The following is a 17781-nucleotide window of genomic DNA, read 5'->3' as shown; positions in this document are numbered from 1 at the left end:
ACATAAAAGCTTGCGTGCTACCTTCTTAACGATTGTGAGTACGTCCTTATACGTAAACTAAGAAATCGCTATCCGTGATTGCTTGCTTATGCATGCAGCATTTCTTCCAGGTACACTCGTTTTCACTAGTTGCCTTCCGATGTCTTTATTTTTAGCGTAACCTAACAGTTTTCTCAATATAAAGGCACGAAATGGGCCCTGAACAGCTCTGGGTTCCCAACTTGAGTGGCGCATAATCGGCTCTTTGTGGAATCGGTTTGAAGGGCAATTCGGGAGCGATGTGAAGGGCAATTTCGTATAGATTGCTGTTTATCTAGCTTTTTCCTTGTTGGTGATACCATACTGTGTGAATGATCAGAACACAAAAAGCTTTCATGTTCGCGATTCGTTCCTGGGTGCGCTGTTGGTGTCTTGTTTTTTTTTTTATCTGCAAGGTGACTTTGTGAGCTACTGCATCCTAGAGCTGGCAGAAACGTAGATTTACTAGATATAGCGCGATATTCTTATGAGTACAACTGAAGAGCGCCGCACGTTTACGTTGCACACTTTTGTTTTCTAACTATACCTCAAATGCTGTGCTCATGGCACAGCATTTTTTATTGGCAAAAATTAAATGAATTTCAGTGTCACGCAATGACGTAACCAATGAATGGAGAAGTAAGGTGACGATATTTCATGGCTTTTAAAAAAAGAAACACAATTAGATTATACTAGGACTTAGCCAATACCCTAGAACTTACTTCGATGTAAAAAGTAGGTAAGAGTAGTGTCTGCCCTCCAAAGCCAGAACGCTTTTCAGGGTAGGCAAAATGCACTTATGTTTGTGCTTGTAAAAACGAAGTGATACGTGTCCCCTTGCCGTGCCTTTATTCCTGGGAATACCATCCAAGCATATTTTAATGTAAAATACGTCGCTGTCGCCACGTACGATCTGCGCAATGTGAGAAAGAGAACTCCGCGTTACCGAGGCTCACTCGGTAGCGCGCTGGAATGCGGCCCCGCACAGTTGGCGCTCGGCCGTCAGCAGATGCACATCGCTCCCGGGCAAGTCCGGACACGTGTCGCGCGTTCCGATTGTCGGATCATTTGCATTCTGCACGCCGTATGGTTAAATGTAACGATGGACGCTGCCTCTTCTACCAAGGGTACGAGCGATCCTGTACAAGAGCGTCGACGGAACAATGCCGAGGCTGTGCGACGAAGACGTGCAGCCGAAACGAACGAACAAAGACAACGCCCTTTGGCAGCGGTTGCGGATTCTCTATCGTTTCTGCTTAGCTGCTCCTGTCCATAAATACGTCACTCCCAGCCAAGTTTTCTTTCTACTGACCGTGCCTGATAGTCAAAGATGCTCTTGACACTTTGAATTTACTCTTTCCCACTTGGCCCCCTGATGTATGAGCATTCCGCCCCCCCCCCTCTCTTTCTTTCCAATTTGGTTCGGTTGCACCCTTCCCAGACATAATTCTTAATCATTGGTGGGGAAGACGAAGACGAAGTTCCGGCAGAACGCGCTCATTCATATGGGCTCCGCCGACTATCAACGTTTTAGCCGAAAGCTCGTCAAGTGCACCTGCCTCGATTATCCCATCGGATTCCACTCGACCAAAGCTGCGTTTCAAGACCAAGTTCAAGTCCGTGAGTGATTATTTCGTCATCCCGCGCGACTTTGAAAATTCGAAGCGGCGGAAGCCCCGTTAGGCCTTGATAGGCTTAGCGCGTCAGCGACCGCCTCCCCACTTGCTAATACCCGGATCGCCCCTACCGAGCGTAGGAGATGACTTCATCAGAAGATATGGATCTCCAAATAACCCCCCCCCCCCCCCCCCCCCCCGCATCCGAATAACAACGCGGACGAAAACGGGGACACAAGACGAATTTCCGAAGCGGGGACTAGCAAAAGCCAGGGGATCGCCGCCCACAACCAGGCGACGGACGGCTGGCAGTTAGTTCTATCGCGGCGACAGCGAGAGGCTGCCAAGCACAATGACAAAGAAAAGGCTTCCAACAAGAATAACATTAATGGAGGGCCATCAGCTGGCGGCGCGAAAGGAGACGGGCAAAACAGCGAAACGGGCATTGGTCGTCGCAACATGCGCCCGGCGAGGGGGAAGCCTCTACCACCATTACCGAAGAATGACATAAAAATAATACTGAAACCCCACAAAGGACTAATGCTCAAGGAATACCTGAAAACAGAAATACCACAAGCGATTATTCGCTCTACCGGGTCGATAATCCCAGGAAGCGGACCAAACCAACGAAAAATTACCGGAGAGGACTTCATACTGCGAATCCGAGAGGGGACGAATATCATCATCGTCTCCACACCCTCACTGGAAGTGGCGGACGTCATTCGTCGAATAACATGCATGGAGCTGCGAGGCAAACAACACCCCTTCAACGTGTACGTAGCGGATCCAGATGATAGCTACAAAGGGGTGGTGCACGGATTTCCAGCACACACCGAATCAGCAGATCTCCAGCAACACCTGCGAGTAAGGACCCAAGGAGTGACCATCGAAAGGGCCCGAATGCTTGGAAGTTCAAACACCGCTCTCCTCACCTTCGCGGGCGGCACGCGCCCCAAATGCGTGTACTACATGGGAGTAGAAATGCGGTGTACGGAGTACAGGCCTACAGTCCAAATGTGCCTGGAGTGCATGCAAGAGGGACACCGCTCGGACGTGTGTCCGAACCCTAAGAACATATGCCGGTGCTGCGGACTCGAAAATCCACCACCACAAGGACACGAATGTGAAGTAAAGTGCGCCGTGTGCAGGGCGGCGGGGCACGAGACCCGTCGGTGCCCGAACAAACTGATTGCCGCCAAGCGCGGGAAGACGAGTCACCAGTCTCGATCGCGGGAGCGGTCGGAACAGAGGACCAAAAAGGCACCGGGGCGCTGGTTCGAGTCGACGGAGGAGGAGGACCTCTATCGACGCCGATCGAGATCCAGATCGTCACAAGGAGGCACAGCGAAGAGCAGTACCCCTTCAAGGGACCCCTCAGGCTCCAGGGCTTCGCAGCGGTCGAATTCGCCACTGCCTAAAAAACAGCAGGTGAGCTGGGCGAGGATTGTTTCTCCCACTGCTCCAAAACAAAACACTGGCGAAAATGATAAACGCATTCAGAAATTGGAAAAGGAAAACGCGCGCCTTAGAGAACAGCTCTTAGAAGAAGAACGCAAACGAAAGTCACTAGAGAAGCAGATGTCAGAGTTAGAGGCGCGACTAAATAACAAAATAGAACAGCTGGAAACGCCGCGTCAGACTAAAGAAATAGCCGAAACGAACGCGGCGACAGACATAACCTCGGGCTCCGCACTGTCTCCGACAACTTCAATCGCAAATAACGAGCAGACAACAACAGTGCAAATCCAAACAATGATAACGGAAAACCTAAAAATATTCATGCACGACATGATGACGTTAGTCAATCAAAAACTAATGGAATTTCAGCAGCTATGCACGAACGATTTTGAAAAACATAAGGTATTTGTGTCAGAACAACTTAAGGCAGCCACGAAGCCTGTTCCGACCAAAAAACGCGCAATTGCGATTGGGGCGGGTTCGGCAAAAGCTAAAATAAGCCACTGCATAACAGAATCTGATAGCTCGGACGCGGAAACGTCACGGGCATAAAACAAGATTGGGCAACATGGCTAATCAAACTAGGAAACCACAACGAATAACAAATTCAGAACAATTGGAGATCTGGCAATGGAACTGCCGCTCCTTCTCCAGGAAAGCGGCAGCGCTCCGACAGTTTATCAAAAACTTCGAAATCGCTCCGGACGTGATATGTCTGCAGGAGGTCGGAGCCAAGCCGGCCAAAATGCAGGGATACTACACCCTGAGCGATCCCCAAAATTCGAAGGTCGCCACGCTGGTGAGCAAGTCTATAAACGCTCAATTATTAACACTTCCACAAATTGAGGGAGATACTCATTCCATAGTTATCAGTGTGATGCCAAAGAAACGAAGTAAAGCACACACAATAATCACAAACTTGTACAGTCCTCCCAAAAGCAAAGGGGACGATCTACCACAAATTCTCTCGGCAACAAAAGATTTAACGGGCACCAGGGATAAGGCGGTGATAGTGGGGGACTTTAACGCGCCCCATATACTATGGGGATACGCGAAAACATCGCCCAAAGGGTTCCTACTCGAGCGTACCGCCACAGCCTTGTGCTTACGGGCAATCAATCAAATTGGCAAACCGACGCGCACGGGTAACAGCGTCAGCAGAGACACGGCGCCCGACCGTGCATATACAATTAATGTCAGAGACGTACAATGGGTTTCCCTCGACGAAAACCTGGGAAGCGATCATGACATAATCAGAATAGCGCTCTCCACACCCAACATACGTAGAACAATAGGAACCACCAAGCTAACCGATTGGCCTCGTTATAGAAAACTCCAGAGGGCACAGGAGGATTCAGATACCGCCCCGACCAACATGCGGGAATGGACTAAATTCCTTCAACAAGTGCACGGGGACACCACCAAAGCCATAGAGCGCACAGCGGAGGCGCCGGTGATAGACTCTCACCTAGTCAGCTTATGGGAAGAGAGGCGGAAACTCGTGAAGAGGTGGAAAAGACAGCGCCTAAACAAACACCTAAGACAACGCATCGCTCTATTGGCAGAGCAAGCCCAAGGCCACGCCAACGAGCTAGCTAAAAACGAGTGGGCGACCTTCTGCGGAAACCTATCTGGGACACTGGGAACGACCAGTACGTGGCGAATACTCCGGAGTATGCTAGACCCAATGAGCACACGTACTGAGAATAACAAGAAGCTCCAAATTATAGCAGACAATTTCGAGGGTACAGATCAAGAATTAGTCGACGTCCTTCAGAACAAATACATAGGACCCTCACCCGCGGCGGCATCACCCTACACGGCGAGACCGTACGCGGGAGAGGCCAACCCTAAATTAGACGAAGAAATAACATACGCGGAAGTGTACGAAGCGGCGCAAGCCGCAGTTAAAAACTCGGCACCGGGCCCAGACATAATCACAAATTCAATGATTCGAAACATGGATTCGGTGGCCCTAGCGAAAATAACAAAGGTTTTCAATAGCGAGTACTGGGCCAAGGGAGATTTGCCCCAAGAATGGAAATTGGCTAAAATAATCATGATCCCCAAACCGAAAAAGAATCCCTCGATCGATACCCTCCGGCCGGTATCGCTCACGTCCTGCCTCGGTAAGCTCTATGAGAGGGTGATCCACAGCAGACTACAGCGATACCTGGAAGAGCGGAGCTGGTTCCCAGACTCCATGATAGGATTTCGCACAGGTTTATCGTGTCAAGACGCGTTCCTCCTACTAAGGGACGAGATTCTAACCAATATTCCGTACGGTGACGAGAGACTAGTCCTAGCACTAGACCTCAAAGGAGCCTTCGACAATGTCTCTCACGGCGCAATACTCGAGGAACTCGAACGCTCGGGTTGTGGTGAGCGCACCTACAATTACATAAGGGCATTTCTTTCCAACCGCGAGGCCAGCATCAGTATTGGCCAAATCACATCGCAGATATTTAAAATGCCGAGCAAAGGAACCCCTCAAGGAGCGATAATATCTCCTCTGTTCTTCAACATGGCCATGTATCCCACCCGCTATAGGGCCACATGCCCTTGGTGCGGTGGCATACCTACACTAATACATGTGACCTGGGAGTGTAGTAAGCACCCTCATAGGCCCACTAATAATATCTCAATGGAGCAGGGGGAGGCACAGCTCGCCCGTTCCGACTTGGCAGGACAAAAGTCCTTAATTAGCCAGGTCAGGCAGGCGGCAGAGGCCAGTGGGGCCCTGGACTGAGGGGCTCCGACCACCGCTATACTTAAAATATTTTCCAGCCAAATAAAGTTTCTATATATATATATATAATCATTGGTGGCTCTTCTAAGTCTCTAAGGTACGTTTCTGGAACCGCGTACACACCTATTTGCTCTCTATTTAACTGCTCCTCAACCTCTAACCACTTTTCCTTTCTTCTACCACCCTGCATGTTTATGTAACATGTTGCACAGCGAGCTCCTTTCTTTGTCGTTCTTCTGTTGCTACCGGTGCTGTTAGTCAGAGGTTCCCCTAGGGTACCTTCTTCATTGCTGCTTACCCTGGCTTCCTGAGTGCCCGTGGGCCCCCCCAAAAAGCAATTGCACGACCAGAGATTTGCCAGTCCACTTCACGTCCAAGCCTGTGATCGAAGTGGATTCCGTCTTTTTGAAAGCCCCCATACCTTTTCACTTCCCTGTTGACTTCCACAACTTCGAAATCTGTCTCTCGGCTCACTTGCCAATTTCCAAATCGCCTTATTAGTGGCCGCAACTGTTCTTTGTACGTTAATGTCACGTAAGGTTTCTTCATGTCGTTTAATACCGGGTAAAAGTTGTAATTGCATCTGTGGGTCCATGGCATATAGGCGCCGGTTGGTAAACTCTGGTGTATTCCATTTTCTTAGAGTTATAGTATGGGGAAACCTTACTGTGCCGCCTGCGATTAGGAGTTTCCTTTACAAACTCCTATTCATTCCTAATTGGAATGGCGGACAGTGCCAACTGCAGCACATGTGGTGTTGAGGAAACCACCAGACATCTCTTATGTGACTGCCCTAGATACAAAGAGAGGATTGCCCTTCGGACTGCTTTGGGGCACTTAGACGACAGGCCTTTTACGGAGGAGAAGATCTTGGGCCCGTGGCCTCGTGCGTCTTCTATGTACAGGGCTACAAAGGCGCTGCTGCGTTTTTTGAAGTGCACAAGCCTGTATGACGGCCTGTGACGAAACTCAGCGATGAACGCCTGACTGTAACTGTGCAAGGTGTGAACTGTGAACTTTTCTCTTACTTTTCCTCTTTCAATCCCTTCTCCCCCTTCCCCAGTGCAGGGTAGCCTACCGGGCTCAGCCTGGTTAACCTCCCTGCTTTTCCCTTATGACTTCTCTCTCTCTCTCTCTTAATGTCACGTACAGGTACCTCCTGCACAGTGCATACCACAATCTGCACCCGTGGAGACACCTCGCGTAAGTCGTCTACACCCTTCGCCAAACGCTTGGCTAGTCCTGCCCCTTTCCTGATCAGCACGTCCTTTAGGCCGCCCGCTACTATTACAAGGTTGCGTGCCTGCGCATTCTCCGCAAGATTTTCTCTAGCTCGCTCCATGACATCGGCCAATGTCCTCCCTGGAAACGTCCCTACCACCACTCTTTTGTCGCCTTTCACCCGCTCCACAATTGCCTCTGAGCACCTAGACAGATTTGAGTCACCGGTGATTATGACCTTTTCACTCCCCCCCCCCCCCCCCCCCTTCTGATGAGATCGCGCCCTACTTTCATTTTTCCTCCTTGTCCGCGTGATTCGGATTCGACAAAGGGCATTGACCCCTGTGTTCCTGCTTACCCTTCGCGGCAACTTCAAGGTAGGTGACCCTCCTTCCAGCTGACCCCCCCCCCCCCCCCTGCATGTTCCACGAACTTTATGCACTATGTGAGCACTTCCGGTCCTGTCTCGCCGGGGGCGGTGTTTCATCGTCACTACCATTTTCGTTCCTATTGGCGGCCCTGTTCAATTTTTCCTCGGCTGCTTGCAGTCTTTCTTCCACTGCCTTCCGTGCATCACGTTCCATGTTCAGTTCATTTCTCAGCTCTGCGATCCGATTCAGAAGCTCATTCTGGACATCCTCCATTTTCTTTAGCCTAGCATTGACATCACAGTGCTTGTCGATTGGCTCAGTTTCCACGCTATTCTCATCGGTCCGCTCGTCTACCTGTTGCATTTGCACTCTACCGGTTGCACTTGGCGTCTACATGTTGCACTTGGCGTTCTCAAAGGCTATCACCAAACCTGCCGAAGCACGTACCTACAAAAGGCCGATACGCACAGAACCTAAAGCCTTAAAATGCCAGAGTTTATTTATCCGCAACTAGTCACAAAGTATCTGCAATAAATGTCGAGCAGACTTAATTTATGACACACGCTCGCACATGTTCGGACACGTGGCCACGCTCTGATGGTCCTACAAAAGCAATATTCTCGATACAAATGCACACACGCTAAATACACTAATAGCTAATATCCTTAGAACTTCCAACCTACTATTTCAAGACTAAAAGACTTAACGTACCACGCGGTCGCACATGTTGAAACACGTGTCAGGAAAAGACGTTCAGACTGTCCTAAAAAAAAACGGAATACACCAGATACACACACGAAGAAGAAAATAAAAAAGAACAATATCTGATAGCCCTGCCGCTTCCAACCTACTATTTAAAGGCTAAAAAAAAACATGAAGTCTAACAACAGTAGCAAGCTGAAAGCACGCACAAAAAAAAAAAAAAAAAAAAAAAAAAAAAAAAAAAAAAAAAAAAAAAACTAGTGTTTTCATCGCCGCCACGGAGCCCCCAGAAACAAGTCCGTCGACCACGAGTGTCCATCGACTGTCCACCCATATATCTCCCTCAGCAGCTCCACGAAATCGTCATCTATGCCTTCGTGCTTAAGAATATCCCATAACAATTCTCTGTCTGCGTTGTCATAGGCTCCTTTAATATCTAGAAATGCTACCGACAAAGGTCTATTCTGAGCTCTACTGAAATCTCCATGCACTGGGTTTGTACAAACATATTAACCTTTAAACGTCTGCCGGGCCTATATCCGTTCCGGAGTTCCCCCAGTATATCATTTTTCTCCACCCACTTCGACAGTTCTAATTTTATGGCTTGCATTGTGATTCTATATATAACCGACGTTACTGTAACTGGCATGTACGAGCTCGTCTTATCTCTATCTCCTTTACCTCTGTAGATGAGGTTCATCTTGCTTTCGCGCCATCCAACTAGATTTTTCTTCGTTCTAATCACTTGCTCTATGGCATTAGTCTGCAGTGCCTTGCTTTTTGGACCGAGGTTTTTGATTAGCTGTATTGGCATTTCACCGGGTCCTGCTACCGTGTTGTTAAGGACAATTTCTGCTGCCCTTTTCCAATAAAAGCTTTCTATGCTAAATTTTGATTTCTCAGGCTTCCCAATTATTTCTGGATCTGTTTGAGTCTAAACTACGCTTTCTTTCGTGCCGAAGTTATCCCTAGTAACTTCTGTGATGTACATCAGCACATCTTCTCCTGCGTAGATTTTACCGTCTTCATGCCTCAAAGCTGTTTGCGAGTTTTTAGTTGGAGCTCCGAGTGCTTTTATATGGTTGCAGAGTCTTGTTGGGGCACCTTTGTTTCTTTTGCGGATGTCGTGCACCTAACGTTCACTTGCGCATTTAATTTTTTCTTGCACGAGCTCACCGCCACCCTTTTCTTTTCTGGGTGTTTCTTCCAACCAAGGAGCAGCTCTTCTTCGTGGAACCCCAACGTTTTTGCTTCTAGTTGATCCTTAGACGCCTGCTTAGGCTCTTCTATAGACCGTTTTTTCATGGGCGCCGCCATTGCTTAGGTAGTGGCGCCATCTATGGGCAGTTGGCATGCTGGCTTGGGCGAACGCCCGTGTTGTGTGCTGTGGTATATGCTCGGCGGCAGTTTCTGGTGGATTTATTCACTCTCCCGCGGTCTATTTAGCATGCAATGACGTCTTCTATGTGGGGAACGGTCCTGTAAGGCGTAGTGAAGGAATTTAAGTCTGAAATAATTAGGCGGCTGGAGTTTCTGCTGGCGTTAGGGCGGACGGAGACACCCAGCGCGAGGTGTGCGCGTTTGTTTGAGTTTACAATCAGCCTCGAATATCAGTTAAGTGTTTCTGAAAATTAGATTCACAAATGTTACCTTACTGCAGCATTCTTAACACTGTAATTCTAAGCTCTGGTTTAGCTGCAACGAGTAGTTACGAAACATTTGACGATCCTAATAACGTGGGTACCGTTCTGCTGGCGAATAAGTTGTGCTGTTTACTTTGACAAGCGTTCAAGTTGTTATTTGCAGATACATTGGGCGACTGCCTTGCTTGTTGGGCAAGGTTTCCGCCCACAAATAAAATAGTTTGGTTAATAATAACCGCTTACCGTACAGTGTGAATCACACTTTTCGAGTGGTCAAACGACCAGCTGCAGACTGCGTGAGCGTCCGAGGCAGTACTAAATGCTGTGTTTTAGATCTGTTTGTTCTATATAGCGCACGGTCCAAGTGGTCCAAGCATGCGGCACGACCATGTGAAGTCTTATTGCGTCGTTATCCCGTGTTCTGTTTTATTTTGCCGCAAAATGAGGACATATGAACTCGTTTTTTTTTTAGTCTCGTAAGTTCAGTCATCTACGACGCATTCACCCATCTTACGGAAATCGTGTCCTTACAAATAGCTGTTGGATTCTCTTTATGCTATCCCCTTTGTATATTGTGCCTTAGAGGGCAAAAAAGGCAATGCCGATCGAAGCACGAAGCTTGTGTGTATCATGTTGGTTTGCCAATCGCAGTGCTCGCTGTGTTGAGCAAAGCCTTCGGCCTCTTGCAGGAGGCTAACGTAAACATAGTGATTTGAAGTCTACTAGACTTAAAATGCGTGAGAACGTTGCCGGTGGCTGATGCAAATGTTTTACAACAAGTCGTCGTCGAGTGAAAACCGATACATCCAACATAGTTCACAACACATACACACACCGCGGCTGATGACGAGCGTCGCATTTTTGCACACCCAAGAGAAATTTCCAGATACTGTAGCTACTGATGCACCTAAAGGCTACACAGTGGTTGTTCGACAACCTCGCAAGAACTGACATCCCGTAAATTGCACTCAGAACTAGCTAAAACACCTCCAAATCGTTCCGCAGCGAGCGACCGGCAACACATTCAAGGCGCACCGCGCTGGCTCGCCCAAGCTAGAGAGGAGGAAAGGCTCGTCGCGCGCCCTTTCCTCCTCGCCCGATGAAAAGGTCTATAGCTGGCTTTATTTCCTTGTTCCACCACTTACGTGGTTTCTTCTTTCCAATCCAATAATTCTTTTTCCGCGTCTCTCTTATTTCCTTCTGCATAGCGTCTACCAGTTCCTTATATTCCCAGACCTGCTGTAGGAAAAGTTTCAATTTTCTTCTCTATGTTTTTTTCGATGTCTGTTGTTTGCTCTTCATTCATGTTTAGAAATTCTGATGCTATTGGTTCGTGTTTTGCGTCAGTATTTCTCCCAAACTTTAATGTTAAACTTCTATGATCGTTACCCAGGCTGTTTTTTTTTTTCATTTTCGTCTTTTAGCATTTCTGGTTGTTCGTAGAAAATTTCTGAGTCAATATACGACTGCCTGTTTCGCATTGCCACGTTACCTGTCCATGACACTTATTCTCCCTGTTAACTACTATAATGTTCCGTTCATCACACAGATCCCGTTCTACAGAGAGCCGTTGTAATCAGTCTATCCGTCTAAATCGCCCATATGCGCGTTCATATCTCCCACTAATATCACCTGACCCGATTTCTTGAACTCAATAACTTCTCTTTTAATGCAATCAACCAATTCCTCATTTTTCTCTGCGATCACTACATGTCCACAGATAAGCTACTCCCAGCCACGTCTTTTTGTCTTGTAATCTGCCGATAATCCATAAATGCTCCTTGCATGTTTCTTTTACCCTCTGCCACTTCAGACCTCGCCTATGTAGTATGGCTACACCTTCGCCTTTCCGTGACCAGGTCATTCTATTCCACTCTTCCCATACAAAATTGTATGGGAAGCGGCTATGGGAGCGGCTGCTCCAAATCTCGTAGATGCGTTTCGGTCAAGGCGTACACGCTAATCGCTTCGTCATATAGCTGCGTTTGAATTTCCAGCCATTTTACCTGCTTGCGACCACCCTGCATGCATTATGTAAAAAATTTTACCTTCTCCATCCTTATCCTATGCGCGTCTTTTCCTAACTCTTTGTGGTCTAATTGTTCCCTTTACTGGTGCGTCGCTGCATTCAATACTTGCTTGCTGATTGCCTTGGGCCCGTCCTAAAAAAGCTACAGCCCGCGCCTTGAATCGACGTCCAACCAATGTTGCTACACTTTCGCTAAAATGTATCCCTTCAGGCACAAGAGCGTCTTCGCGGCCGGCTCGGTGCACTTCTCGGTTGATGTCAATGACCGTAAAATTTTGTAATGCTAGTGCATTCGTGGCGGCACCCCGCGGCGGCCGTGGTGTAGCCGACCGCAGCGACCAGTAGCGGCCACGTATGGAAAACCGCTTTATTACGAAATAAATCATCCATAAAAGAGTGAGAATCATGGCTTCTGTTGAAAAGAGAGCGTTTGAGAGAAAGGTGGCTTCGCGCTCCACTTGCGAACTCCACGCACCGCGTACGACAGCGGAACTTGGCTGAGATGTTCACAGCAGGTTATGGTAACCGCGGACTTTGTTATTTCACCAAGCCGGAGGGGTGGTCCTGCAGGGCCCTTAAATCTATTTGAAGAAATCATGCACTCTACATAGCTATATCTTTAAGTTATGTTGCTACAATGCTCGCTAGATACGCATACAAATTATTGACACGTGTAGTTATTTATACTTTTTCCAGGGACTGCATTTCACCAGCTAACAACCTAAAGTCATCGCTCAGCGCAAGATGCGCTTGTATGACTTGGAACTTACTCGAATGTTATCGTTGATTCTGTCTCTTCGGTGTGTTCTCACCAAACTTTGTGTAATCAGATTGTATGCGCGACACGAATTGTGTAGTACTTTCTGGAAGGCACGCGGGCACCAGCGATTTCCCTGGAACGTTCGACGCGTCATGTGTAAAAGCCGACGCGCTTGACCCTCAGGTCAGATTTCGACGATCGCCGACTGCGCTCGCCGCTATCGTTGTGCTTTGAGTGCGGCTTGATTTTGTGAGAACAGGTTCGCCCAGTAAGGAATTCGTTTCGTCATTCACAGTTTTGCTGCTGTGTTCTTCACCGTCACTACAACGCGACAATATTTAAGGTAATAACCGGAGCAAGAACGCAGGATTTACATTATAGCGTATGCTAGCAGTGCGTGCACAAATTCGGCTCCATGAAAACAATGCGGTGGGGCGGATACCATGGACGATGATTGTCAAACAGAATAGCAGAATGCTTCTAATAAGCTATTCGGCTTTTATTTGATAGTATTGGAGCGCTCATGTGAACGAAAACCCATCTGTCGGCTTGTGTACGGCAAAATATGGGGGATGAATGGAGAGTAGAGAAGGTCGACGCAGGGGGAAGGGGAGGAGACACCTGACGTCACGAGAAAGAAAGCGTGCTGGGGGTAAAGGAGCACATGTGCAGCGCGGTTGGAGTGGAAAGGAGGTAGCGCGCCTTATAAGTCATCCGCTCCGGATGAACGGCTTAATGATGGATGGATGGTTGCTACGAGCATCCCTCTTAAAATGGGGCGGCGGCTGCGCGCTACCAAGTTCTATTTTATCGATTTTGTCGAATGTCCTACCCATTTCTATTTACAGACAGTACATGCGCAGCACCAGTTTCTGACATTATTAGGAACTTCGTCAGGATATATATATATATATATATATATATATATATATATATATATATATATATATATATATATATATATATATATATATATGCTACCGCAGGGAGCAGAGTTGTGCATAACTTTCCCGGCGCCGCTCGCACCGCTATTCGTTGAGCGCTATCACGTGGCGCAAAATGACGTCAAATGTTCAACTGCGCCACTGCGAAGCCAACTTTACGGGCGCGCCGCCGACTCTTCGTTTCTGGACCGGCAAGCGTACGTCGAGCGTGCGTTTCATTCTTCGGCTGTGGGTTGCAGGTACGTTATTCCATGATGTTAAGCCAAGGACATTGGGGATGTGTTACGAAACACATCATATTGACACTTGTATTCCAGTATGACGGGGTGCAGCGCACCAAACGGCACACACAGCAGGGAAGGCGGCAAAGCTTTTCACGCGTTGCCGGGCGGACGGACAGACGTGCGCCGGCGACGGGTATGGCTATTGCGTATGTGCCTAGACGGCCGGCTCCGAAGAGGACCAGGATATACGAGGTGAGCTCGCCTTGTAAAGCTACATTTATCTCGTGTAACACCACTGTTAACGCTGAGATGCTTACGCCTGGTATGGACTGAATGCGCTGTTGGATGTCGTATGTGTTCCTTGCCTCTGATGCAACAGGTCGCAAAGCTTTGTAACATAGCTTTGTGGTGAAAGCCTGCTTTAATGGTTTTATTGACTTGATGCAGTGTCTCTAAATACTGGTTCTTCTGCTCTGACGAAGTAGGAAGAGATCAAGAAAGATGTGTTATCATATTACAGTCTGCAATGTGTGAATAATTACTTGGCAAGTTTGCCATCATGATGTGATTATTCTAATAAGAATATCCTGTTGTTACTCTTAATAGCGTGCTGCATTTCCAGTTGCTTTGAATTATGTCCCCATAATCTTCAAGAACAAGCACTCTTGCCCTGCTGCCAGCAGATATTGGTCATCCATTCCCTTGTAAAAAATAAATTTGAGTTAGAAGCTCCTGCATCTTGAATCTTCTACTTTCAGATTTGCTGCTATTAAGCAGCTGTTTAGTGTGCGGTATGAATGCATCGTAACAATAAGCTTTTCATACAGTGTGTGAGAACATTTGAAATGCGTGTAAATCTACGTGCCTGCACCGCATATATCGAAAGCGTGCAAAAAATTTAAATTATACTATGGGGGTTTTACGTGCCAAAACCAGTTCTGATTATGAGGCACGCCGTGGTGGGGGACTCCGGAAATTTGGACCACCTGGGGTTCTTTAACGTGCACCTAAATCTAAGTACACGGGTGTTTTCGCATTTCACCCCCATTGAAATGCGGCCGCCGTGGCCGGGATTCGATCCCGCGACTTCGTGCTCAGCAGCCCAACACCATAGCCACTAAGCAACTACGGCGGGTGAAAGCGTGCAGCTGCCGTGAACGACGGTTAGTGATAAATGACACTGTGTTAGTGGTCACTGACATAACTGCAGGCACAATAGATCTCTTGGCGACGATCACTAATCGGCTTGTTTGGGTAGCCAGTTTTCTTTAAACACCCTTTAAAACATTTGTTGCCTTCAGGCCTCGGCGAGAAAACTTCACATGCATGTTGAAAAACATTGCACCGCTTTTTGTTGCAAGATACTGCGCGTTCGCACGCGAACTTTTGACCTGTTCGAGCCACGGGTGTAGCAAGGATTTTATTGCGGGAGAGGGGGCTCCTACCCACCTATATGTACGTTCATGCGTGTGTTTGTATATGTGCGTGCATATATATGTACATAAAAATGTTGTGGGGTTGGAACCCTACCCCTCCTTCGGCTACGTCAATGGTTCGAGCGTAGCCTGCCTTAAAAAGTGCCATCTTGCTCAGCGCTTGCGAACAATTGCCGCATGTAACTCTTGACCAGCAGAGAAAAAAGCATATGGAACACCGTGCGGCATTTCACTTCTGCGCGCGCGACGAGTAGCTTCATTGCATAGCTGGAACATAACGCTGCACCTATGCGCAATCCTGCTCCCTGCGGGAGCATATACAGGGACACCAGTAGAACCCAGTAAAGTCCCTATATAAGAAAAGTACCGCCATCCTTTGATGAGCGCCGCTACTGTCTCTGCTGTATCTCCGATTGGCCGATGATAGCGCGCGCTTTCACTTTATACTTTTTTCCACCTCAGAGCCATGTTGAAAGTCACTCTGCGCAGTCGCAGTCGCCTGCGGCGGCGCGCGCTCGGCCTGAAATTATCAACGTGGATTTTCGAGGGGCACCACCGTTGTCTTCCTCTCGCAAGCAAAAAGTAAAGAAAAAAATCGCGTAATCTCACAGTACGGGCAACCATGGTGGGATGCGAAAGCATCGCGGGGGGTGCGCATCGAGTTTCCGTTTCGTGTCACTTGGCAACACAACCCAATGAAAGTTAGAGTGAGAGAATGTATTGTATTGTTGCTAAACTGGCGTCGAAGCACACCGACGGCCACGTTACGCTGACGTTCGTTCTGGACGCTCCCGACCTTGCTCAGGTTGTTGTCGAACCAAAGCCGGTCGCACACGTTGCAGCTGTGCCCGAAGCTCCGATCGAGGAAGTCGCGCTTGAACCGCGCGTCAGCACCGTCGAAGCCCGGGCGTTGTAATGGCCTCGAAGGTGTTACTGCTCTGACCGCAGACTCGCGTTGCCTCGTCGCTTCGGGATCGGGAGCTGCCGCTCGACGCTGCCGTTGCGCTTCGACTTTCCGAGCCCGGAGTTCGGGGTCGGCTTGATAACGCTGACGTTCCACTTCGGCGTGCCGAGCCCGTGTTGCTTCCGTAGAAGTTTCCTGCCGACGTTGACGTTTACGTTCGGCTTCCCTGGCCCGAAGTTCGGGGTCCGCTTGACGCCGCTGACGTTTGGCTTCCCGAGCCTTCCTCTGCTCCGCGGCGGTGGCGCTGCCGCTGCAACTAGCGCCGACGTTGACGTTGTTCATGGCGTTTCGCACATCGTTGCACAGAGAGAGAATGACGGAAGCACAGCGAACTCGCGCTTTATACTGCGCCGCGACACTTGCGCCGCCTACCAGCGTACCGTTAGAGAGAGAGGGAGAGAGTGTAGAGAGAGAGAGTTATATGCAATGATTTGCTGCGCCGCACCTGTGGCGGAGAGTTACCCCTCCCCGTTGGCGCTGAGCCGTGCTCCCTCAAGGGCTGCAGAAGATAGCGTCAACCTTTCCCTTTCCCCTCAAGAACCACTTATCATCATCATCCTGTGGCGGAGAGGGGAAGAGGGCAGGAGGAGAGCGCTCACCTGCGTAGGAGAGGAGAATGAGGGAGAGAGATGCGCATGCGCAGTATGGGTGCGGACTCCGCAGAACGGACACTGCCCCGAGCATAAGATGCTCTCGCTTCTAAAAAAGCGCCTTAGGAGAGGAGACGGCGGAGGAAAGAGTAGATGGGGGTACTTTTTCGATATAGAGATTTTAGAACCCAGGTAGATTCTAGTACACTCTACACCCAGGTGAACGCCGCGCCACCTTGCGCGGAGGCCATGAAAGAGGATAGGAGGCGGGGTGCGCAGCGCGCTGGAAGGCAGCCCCGCACATTTGGCACTCAGCTGCCAGCGGATGCCCATCGCTACTGGGCAAGTCCGGACACGTGTCACGCGTTCCCATATTTGCGTTAGTCTCTCCGTTTGTATTCCGCGTTGTGTATAGTTCAAGGTAACTATGGGTACGAGCGATCCTGTACAAGAGCGTCGACGGAAGAATGTTGAGACTGTGTGACGAAGACGTGCAGTCGAAACGGACGAGCATATACATGTAGCGGTAGCATTTATCCCCTATCAAAATGCGGCCACCGTGGATGGTATTTGATGCCGCGTGCTTAGCAGCGCGAAGCCTTAGCCACTAAGCAACCACGGCAGGTAAGAGCATTATTGGCGTGTTTTCCTCGTAGGGACCACATCACTAGCGGCCGCCCAGACGACGACGGTGCCGGGCGCTGGCAGTCGACGGGCAAATAAAGAGGCTGACCTTCCAGGCAACAGCAACCGCCGCATTCTGCGGAAACGGTAATGACCGCCAAGGCCAGGCTTCTCCAATTCCTACAAGCTGACCGTCAAGGAGAGCCCACGAATTGCGGCAAGAAGCGAAAGCCGACGACTTCCGTGGGAACAGCGTGGACCCCTGCTTCCCGATTGCCTCATCATTGCATCGTAGGTGGGTTCAAAGGTTGGACATCAGAGGTGGACATCTAGCAAGGTGGTTAGCCATGGGCGGATAAGTGGATAATGTGAACCCTCTGACTGACCGGAGAAAGGTCGTCGAATTCCCTTGTCTGTGGAACTAGGGAAAAG

Source organism: Dermacentor silvarum, chromosome 6 (genome assembly GCF_013339745.2).
Source record: "Dermacentor silvarum isolate Dsil-2018 chromosome 6, BIME_Dsil_1.4, whole genome shotgun sequence".
Classification (NCBI taxonomy): domain Eukaryota; kingdom Metazoa; phylum Arthropoda; class Arachnida; order Ixodida; family Ixodidae; genus Dermacentor; species Dermacentor silvarum.
The sequence above is the reverse complement of the archived record's forward strand: the minus strand, read 5'-3'. Positions refer to the sequence as shown.